Genomic DNA, 7,921 nt, shown 5'->3' on the forward strand with positions numbered 1-7,921 from the left:
GTATGAAAAGAACGATAGCATGAAAGATCATGAGATGATCTTATGGAAAGTGATAACTTCACATATGACACGTATGATGATTGAAACTTGTTGAGAATAAATCAACATAGACCTCAGTCATTGTTGCAATTAATAAGAAGTAATAAGGAAAGAGAGGTTCACATATAAATATATCATCTTAGACACTTTTTACAATTGTGAGCACTCACCAAACTATTACATGCCTAGGAGTAGATGTTGGACAAGGAAGACAACATAATGAATTGTGTTTGCTTGGTTCCAAACAATGTTATATGATTAGAGATCCCTTAGCATGTGACGGTTGCTTCCACCTCATATTAGGCAAAACTCCCGCACCAAGTAGAGATACTACTTGTGCATCCATAAACCTCCAACCAGTTTTGCCATGAGAGTCCACCATACCTACCTACGGATTGAATAAGATCCTTCAAGTAAGTTGTCATCGGTGCAAGCAATAAAAAATTGCTCTCTAATATGTATGATCTATTAGTGTGTGGAAAATAAGCTTTGTACGAACTTGTGATGAGGAAGACATAAAAGCGACAGACTGCATAATAAAGTTCTTTATCACAGGAGGCAATATAAAGTGACGTTCCTCCGCACTAAGAGGGCACGCATTCAAACCTCAAAAGCGCATGACAACCTCTGCTTCCCTCTGCGAAGGGCCTATCTTGTACCTTTACTTTTTACCCTTGTAAGAGTCATGGTGATCTTCACCAATTCCCTATTTTGCCTTTGTCTTGGCTACCGTCACATGCTTGGGAAAGATCTATATTCATATATCAACTTGGAGTTGAGTACTCATGCTTTATTGTTGTTGACTTTACCCTTGAGGTAAACCGTTGGGAGGCAAAACTATAAGCCCCTATCTTCCTCTGTGTCCAGCTGAAACTTTGACACCATGAGTACCACGTGAGTTGTAACAATTGTAGAAAACAAAAGAGATAATTGAGTATGTGGGTTTTCCTTACAAGCTCTTATTTGACTCTTTCTGTTGTTGTAATAAATTGCAATTGCTTCAATGACTATGGACTATTGTTGGTTACTTCTTGGTAAGGTTTTTTGCTTCATGCTTTGCTTTGTGAAGGAATTGTTACTTCCGCATAAGAATCTGTATGATGTATTGCTGTTCTATGTGTGATCATGATGCCCTCATGTCCGTATTATGTTTTATCTACACCTTCGTCCCTCAACATGTGGACATGTTTATGGAACTTGGTTTTCGCTTGAGGACAAGCGAGGTCTAAGCTTGGGGGAGTTGATATGTCCATTTTGCATCATGCTTTCATGGTTATATTTATTGCTTTTTGGGCTGTTATATTACTTGTGGTACCATATTTATGCCTTCTCTCTCTTAGTTTGCAAGGTTTATTTGAAGAGGGAGAATTCAGGCACCTGGAATTCTGGACTGGAAAAGGAGCGAATCCTAGTCCACTAGTCTGCACATCTCCAAATGCCCTGAAAAGTTACGTGGATTTTTTCTGGATTATATAAAAAATACTGGGCGAAAGAACTACCGGAGGGGGCCACCAGGGCTCCACAAGCTTGCCCACCGCCACCACCCCCCTGGTGGCGCAGGGCAAGCTTGTGGGCTGCCTGACGGCCCACTAGCCCCCCTCTTTTGCTATATGAAGGGTTTTGGTCTAGGAAAAATCAATCGGGAGCTTTTTCGTGGTTTCGCCGCCGCCACGAGGCGGAACTTGAGCAGATCCAATCTAGAGCTCCGGCAGGACGATCCTGCTGGGGAAACTTCCCTCCCGGAGGGGGAAATCGTCGCCATCGTCATCACCAACACTCCTATCGTCGGAGGGGAGGCATCTTCATCAACATCTTCATTAGCACCATCTCCTCTCCAATCCCTAGTTCATCTCTTGTAATCAATCTCCGTCTCACGACTCTTATTGGTACTTGTAAGGTTGCTAGTAGTGTTGATTACTCTTTGTAGTTGATGCTAGTTGGATTACTTGGTGGAAGAGTTTATGTTCAGATCCTTGATGCTATTCATTACACCTCTGATCATGATTATGATTATGTTTTCTGAGTAGTTACTTTTGTTCCTGAGGACATGGGATAAGTCATGTTAATAATAGTCATGTGAATTTGATATTCGTTCGGTATTTTGATATGTTGTATGTTGTCTTTTCCTCTAGTGGTTTTATGTGAACGTCGACTACATAACACTTCACCATATTTGGGACTAGAGGAAGGCATTGGGAAGTAGTAAGTAGATGATGGGTTGCTGGAGTGACAGAAGCTTAAACCCCAGTCTATGCGTTGCTTCGTGAGGGGCTGATTTGGATCCACTAGTTTAATGATATGGTTAGACTTTGTCTTAATTCTTCTTTTGTGGTTTGGGATGCTTGCGAGAGAGGTTAATCATAAGTGGGATGCTTGTCCAAGTAAGGGCAGTACCCAAGTGCCGGTCCACCCACGTATCAAACTATCAAAGTAACGAACGTGAATCATATGAACATGATGAAACTAGCATGATAGTAATTCTCATGTGTCCTCGGGAGCGTTTTTCCTCCTATAAGACTTTGTTCAAGCTTGTCCCTTGCTACAAAAGGGATTGGGCCACTTGCTGCATAGTTGCTACTACTTGTTACTTGTTACTCTTTGCTTGCTACATTTCACCTAGCTACACAATCACTTGTTACCGCTACTTTCAGTGCTTGTAGTTATTACCTTGCTGAAATCCGTTTATCACAGCTTCTGCTCCTCGTTGGGTTCGACACTCTTACTTATCGAAAGGACTACGATTGATCCCCTATACTTGTGGGTCATCAGTTCGCCATGGCCTTCTCTCCGCGGTCCATGTGGATGTTAGCGAAGTTGGGGTAAACTAGCTTGCGTTCGTCGAATGCCGTTTTGAATGTCCCGTAGTACATGTCAGTATTCTGATTCACGCCGGTGATCGGGTCGATGCTGACGGTCTTCCATGCTTCGGCAAGGCACTCATCTTCCTTTGACGTCCACTTGATGTGTGGTTCGGCTGTCTTGGCGTTCGTCGCCCGCTTTCTCTTCCTTCCCTTCTTCTGTGACACTGGTTCCGGTTCCACCTCCACCACCTCTTCCTCCCCCTCCTCCTCCTCGACGTCGTCGAGCTCGTCGTCAATGTCGCCGGTGCTGTCCATTGTTTCATCCAACATGCCAAACTCTGGGTGCGACGCGGCGACGACTGAGCCGCTCGTGATGAACTCGTCCATGTCGGCATCGTTGTAGTTAAACTGCAGCGATGAAGTGGGCGCGAATGGAAGGATACCACGACATAGATACGGCGCAGGCGAGGCTCCTGACGAGTACGTCGACGACGAGTAACTGTACTGGGTGTTAAAGCCAGTGCTGAGCGCGGGTGAGGGAGTGCGCGAGTCGTGGCCGAAATCAGTGTGGAAGGAACGTTGTGGCGTGCCATGCGGGAAGGTGGTGTTGGGATTGAAGCCGCCATGCGTGTCGCATCGGAGTAGCAAGGCGAGGGCACGTACCCCTGAGGGCGGCATCGTCTACGAGAGGGTGGCCGGCGCAACACCCTGGCGGCCCCTCCATGCGACCTGCAAGTTGCCGCCGGGCGGATTCATCATCGCCGCGCGGGACACCTCTTCCTGATCGACCGCGGCCGCCTCCTCCGCCCTCCACTCGGTGTCCGAAATGCCCGCCGGCCTAGGCATCGGCTTCCTATACTTCGAGTGGCTGGAATTGGCAGCGCTGGCAGGGCGAGGGAAGGTGTACTTCTTCTTCGACAGTATGGCAGCCGGATGGCGGGAGCGGGAGAATAATGGTGGGAGGAGGCGGGGAGATGGAGGGAAAGGGAGGAGGAAGGGGAGAAAACGGCGGGAATGGCTCGCTTGTCGCAAACAGAGTGTGCCCGCTTGGCTTTTCGCCTCGACCGACACTCTCATGCGCCCCCGGGGAGCTGGGTTCGGCTCGGGTTCGCCGGCTGTTATTTTGGCCCAAAACAACGCTAAACGAGGAGTTGGGGCGCGACTAGGCCGGTTTTGCACTGTTGGCGCTAAAAGGCGACATGGGGGTTGTTGGGGGCGAGTGGAGATGCTCTTATAAGAGCATCTCTACCAGACCCCTTATAATGCCTCGACCCATAAAATAACCGCTAAAATACGGGTGTGCATGGAAAAAGTTGACCGACGAGACCCCGCAAACGCGTCGCACCCGTAAATATTTTTGCGGGGCGCGGTAAAAACCTCCTCTTGATCTCCAAAAACACAGTTTTCGCGTCTATTTCTACTATGAAGTGTATCGAGAGAAAGCAGTTGGCGGGAGCCCAACTACCACGAAAAATTCCGCGTCCGTCGTCCACGTCCGCCGTTCGCCGCCCCGGACATCGCCCCGCCCGTCCCCAACCGTCGCCCCGTCCGTCCCCAGCTGTTGCCCGTCCGCCCCGAGTCGTCCCTCCTTGATGGATTGGCAACCGGATCTAGCTAGCTAGCTCGTGGATGGATTGGCAATCGGAGCTAGCTAGCTAGCTAGCTCCTAGATGGATTGGCAACTAGAGCTAGCTAGCTAGCTCATGGATGGATTCGGCGACCGAGAAGTTAGCTAGCTAGCTAGCTGCTGGATGGATTCGCACGAGACGTCCTAGACATCGGCGGCTCTGTATTTGGCCGCTTCGTGCATTCTTCGCCGGCTTTTAGGAGTGAATTCAGTTGACTATGCACACGGACGAGAGGAAGAAGATGATGTGGGGGAAAATATAAGCGAAAATTTGATTTCCATTTTAAGTTTAAGGGGTCTATTCGGCCACAGCTCGAACCGATCCTTCAAATGCGTTTTCCGCAAACTAAAAATTGTGTTTGCAGTTTCGCGTTTTAAGGGGTCTGCTAGAGATGCTCTAATCATTCGGCCGATGTTACAGTTGCGTCAAATCGTCACACTACCCACTTGCACGCGTCCCTTGATGAAGAGGCGCTGCATGCAAACCTTGCATGCATGTGTGTGTGACTGCACTATTGTCTTTACATGCAACCATCTATGTAGTACCGGATAGTGAATTTGCTTTCGAATTTGCATGCATAACACACTAGCCGTTTTTGCTGTCATGTACATTAATACTTACCTCTTTTTGTTTGCTACACAAGGAGAGCGGTTACACGCTCGCCAACTGCTGCTTTTGTATCGCGCCCGTGCATGAAGCCGCCCAGCTCCATCGCCCGACACCACGACGTTACCACGTGGCGTACTACCGCTGCAGTTCGACATATGACATTGCAACGTTGGACACTACTGCTACAAGTGGAACATGCAACACCAAAACATTACACGTGCGAAAGCCGGAAGCACACCGATGCCGCAAGGTTGACCTTCCGTTGTTGCATAGCCGAAAGTAAACTGATGTTGTAAGCTAGTCAGAGTTGTTTTTGGATGTTATTTGACCGCAAGATGCTGCAAGGTAGGGTAGCTTTGTTGCAAGTAGGGCGGGCCAGGGCACGGTTAGCCTTGCTGCAAGCCACACCAACATCAGCATGGCATCGTTGTTGCAAGCAAAACATGTGATGCTACAAGGCTGACCAACGACATTAAAGGCATGATACATGACGTTGCAATGCGGGTTAGATCTACTTTGAGCCACATGCAACATGGTTCTAGCATCATTGTTGCAAGTGAAACATATGGCGCAGCAAGGCCGACTGCCGACATTAAAGGAGGGCATGCGATAGTTCAATTCGGTTAGCCATACTTCAACATCGTCGGATCGTTGTTACAAGTGAAACATGTGATGTTGCAAGGCGACCGCCGATGTTAAAGGCAAGACGTGCGACATTGCAATGTCGGTTAACCCAACTACGAGACACACGAAACATTGGTCTAGCATTGTTGCCACAAGCAAAATAAGGGACACTACAATGCTGAATGCAAACGTTAAAGGGGGGACGTGTGACGCTACAATGCCAATTAGCCATGTTGCGGGTCACACACAATATCAGTCTCATATCGTTGTTGCAAGAGAAAAATGTGATGTTGCCCAAACGGAATAAAATCTCTAGAAGTATTTTTCTTGGACCAGAATACACACAACAGACTTGGAGTAGGGGGCAAGGAAGTTGTCGGGAGGCCACAAGCCTGTAGGGCGCGCCCTGGGGGGGAAGCCGCACCCCTGGCTTTGGGCCCCCTGCGGGTCTCCTAAGCCTAATTCTTGGCCTATAAATTCCCAAATATTCCAGAAACGTCAAAAAGAGCCACGACAATACTTCTACGTTGTCGGGAGCCTATGTTCCCGAGAGATCCAATCTGGGAGCCTTTTCTGGTAATGTGTAGGAGAGGGAATTGATCACGGAGGGCATATACATCAACTCCATTGCCCCTCCGATGATGTGTGAGTAGTTCACCACAGACCTACGGGTCCATAGCTAGTAGCTAGATGGCTTATTCTCTTTGTTTGATCTTCAATACCATGTTCTTCATGATCTTCATGGAGATCTATCCGATGTAATACTCTTTTGCGGTGTGTTTGTTGAGATCCGATGAATTGTGACTTTATGTTCAGATTATCCATGAATATTATTTGAGTCTCTTCTAAATTCTTATATGCATGATTTCATATCTTTGCAAGTCTCTTCGAATTATTCGTTTGGTTTGGCCAACTAGATTGGTAATTCTTGCAATGGGAGAAGTGCTTAGTTTTGGGTTCAATTTTGCGGTGTCCTCACCCAGTGACAGTAGGGGTAGCGATGCTTGTATTGTATTATTTCCATCAAGGGTAAAAAGATGGGGTTTTCATCATATTGCTTGAGTTTATCCCTCTACATCATGTCATCTTACTTAATGTGTTACTCTTTCTTCATGAATTTAATACCCTAGATGCAGGCACGAGTTGGTCGATGTGTGGAGTAATAGTAGTAGATGCAGAATCATTTTGGTCTACTTGATACGGACTGATGCCTATATGCATAATCATTGCCTTGGATATCTTCATAATTATTTGCTTTTCTATCAATTTCTCAACAGTAATTTGTTCACCCACCATATTGTTTTCCTTTATGAGAGAAGCCTCTAGTGAAACCTATTCCCCCCGGGTCTATTTTCCATATCATATTTTTAGATCTATAAACCAAAAATACCAAAAATACTTTGCTGCAATTTAGTTACTTTAGTTTTACTTTCAGATCTATCAATATTTGCTATCTATCTCTATCACATCTCATCCTTGCAAATAACTCTGAAGGGATTGAGAACCCCTTTATAGCGTTGGGTGCAAGTGTTTGATTATTTGTGTAGGTACTACTATTGGAGTCTTGTTTGTTCCTCCTACCGGATTGATACATTGGTGTAGCGACCCGACCTGAAATGGCCAATTCTCTGGTGTTTTTGTACCATCCCAAGATCATGCTGGTACACACACAGTACATCAATGTATATATCGAGAGTTCAATCACACAGCTTTCTTAATCGGATTTCATATCGAGTACTTTATTACAATAAAGTCGTTGAAGGCAAACTCATGATATAAAACTAAACGAAAACTAGCGGAAGCTTCAAAGGTAGTTGAGTCCATGTGACTCCAGGGCATATCACCGAGCGTAGATCGTGTCCTCACTCCTAGTCGGGAAAGTACTCTGCAACATGACACGTTGCAGTCGTGTAGGTCAGCATATTGAATATACCGGCAAGTCACAAAAGAGAGAGGTGAAAAGTATCATCTATACTATATGCATATATGGCAGGTGGGGTTGTAAGTTTTTTTTAGCGGAAAGCAAATTTTTCCTACAACAAGAGAGGGGTTAAAAAGAAAAAAATTACTACATTGTTGGTTGTTAATGAGATGGTTCCACCAACCATATCTCATACCCAAGTTATCAATATTACCCACATCATTATTATTATTTGTGTTGAGAATTCTAGATAGTTTCAGTTCCCTTGGCTCAAGTTGTCCATGATCGTGGACACGACT

Source organism: Hordeum vulgare, chromosome 6H, assembly GCF_904849725.1.
Source record: "Hordeum vulgare subsp. vulgare chromosome 6H, MorexV3_pseudomolecules_assembly, whole genome shotgun sequence".
Lineage (NCBI taxonomy): Eukaryota > Viridiplantae > Streptophyta > Magnoliopsida > Poales > Poaceae > Hordeum > Hordeum vulgare.